Source organism: Triticum aestivum, chromosome 4B (assembly GCF_018294505.1).
Source record: "Triticum aestivum cultivar Chinese Spring chromosome 4B, IWGSC CS RefSeq v2.1, whole genome shotgun sequence".
Lineage (NCBI taxonomy): Eukaryota > Viridiplantae > Streptophyta > Magnoliopsida > Poales > Poaceae > Triticum > Triticum aestivum.
The window spans coordinates 320,265,872-320,267,975 of NC_057804.1; positions in this window are offsets into that span (position 1 = coordinate 320,265,872).

A 2,104-nucleotide genomic window follows, 5' to 3' on the forward strand; every position below is an offset into this window, starting at 1 on the left:
ATAAAAAATGAATAAAAACTAATTAATTAATTAATTAATCAATTAATTAAGTAAATAATTAATCTAATTAATCCTGGTTAATTAACCTAATAACTAATTAACCTAATTAACTACTGTTAATTAAACTTAATTAGGTTAATTAGTTAACAGTGTATGACGAACGGGACCCACCTGTCAGGGTTGACTCAGTCAACCCCTGTTGACTGCTGACGTCAGCATGACATCATGCTGATGTCATAAATACATTTTTTTCGAATTAATTAAATAAATAATTAAATTCCAAAATTGTTAAAATCTTTTAAAAATCATATCTTTTAATCCGTAACTCGGATTAAAATATTTTCAACATGAAAGTTGCTCAGAACGACGAGACGAATCCGGATACGCGGTCCGTTCGTCCGCCACACACCCCTAACCTATCGAACCCGCAACTTTCCCCCTCCGGCTCCTCTGCCCGAAAACACGAAACACCGGGAATACTTTCCCGGATGTTTCCCCCCTTCGTCGGTATCACCTACTACCGCGTTAGGGCACACCGAACACCGCGTATTGCCTTGATATATTTTGTGGTGCTTTGTTTGCTCTATATTCATTATTTCTCCCCCCTCTTCTCTCCGGTAGACTACGAGACCGACGCTGCTGCTGACCAGTTCGACTACGGAGTTGACGACCCCTCTCTCTTGCCAGAGCAACCAGGCAAGCCCCCCCCCCTTGATCACCAGATATCGCCTATTCTACTCTATACTGCTTGCATTAGAGTAGTGTAGCATGTTATCGCTTTCCGTTAATCCTATTCTGATGCATAGCCTGTCATTGTTGCTACAGTCATTGATACCTTACCTGCAATCCTAAATGCTTAGTATAGGATGCTAGTTTATCATCATTGGCCCTACATTCTTGTCAGTCTGCCTCGCTATACTATTGGGCCGTGATCACTCGGGAGGTGATCACGGGTATATACTATACATACATACATACTATACAGATGGTGACTAAAGTCGGGTCAGTTTGATGAGTACCCGCAAGCGATTCTGATGAGGGGGCTGAAAGGACAGGTGGCTCCATCCCGGTAGAGGTGGGCCTGGGTTCCCGACGGCCCCCGACTGTTACTTTGTGGCGGAGCGGCAGGGCATGTTGAGACCACCTAGGAGACAAGTGGGCCTGGCCCTGTTCGGCGTTCGCGGATACTTAACACGCTTAACGAGATCTTGGTATTTGATCTGAGTCTGGCTACGAGCCTATACGCACTAACCATCTACGTGGGAGTAGTTATGGGTATCCCGACGTCGTGGTATCAGCCGAAGCACTTCAGACGTCAGCGACGGAGCGGCGCGCGCCGAATTGGACTGGAACGCCACTAGGCTAGGTCTGCTTTCGGCCGCCCACGCAACGTGCAGGTGTGCTCAGGGCGATGGGCCCAGACCCCTGCGCGCTTGGGTTTAGACCGGCGTGCTGGCCTCTCTGTTTTGCCTAGGTGGGGCTGCGACGTGTTGATCTTCCGAGGCCGGGCATGACCCAGGAAAGTGTGTCCAGCCAAATGGGATCGAGCGTGTTGGGCTATGTGGTGCACCCCTGCAGGGAAGTTAATCTATTCGAATAGCCGTGATCTTCGGTAACAGGACGACTTGGAGTTGTACCTTGACCTTATGACAACTAGAACCGGATACTTAATAAAACACACCCTTCCAAGTTCCACAGACAACCCGGTGATCACTTTTCTACAGGGCGACGAGGAGAGGATCGCCGGGTAGGATTATGCTATGCGATGCTACTTGAAGTTGCTACTTGGAGATGCTACTTGGAGGACTTCAATCTACTCTCTACTACATGCTGCAAGACGGAGGCTGCCAGAAGCGTAGTCTTCGACAGGATTAGCTATCCCCCTCTTATTCCGGCATTCTGCAGTTCAGTCCACTGATATGGCCTCCTTACACATATACCCATGCATATGTAGTGTAGTTCCTTGCTTGCGAGTACTTTGGATGAGTACTCACGGTTGCTTTCTCCCCCCTTTTTCCCCTTTCCTTTCTTTCTGGTTGTCGCAACCAGATGCTGGAGTCCAGGAGCCAGACGCCACCGTCGACGACGACCCCTACTACACCGG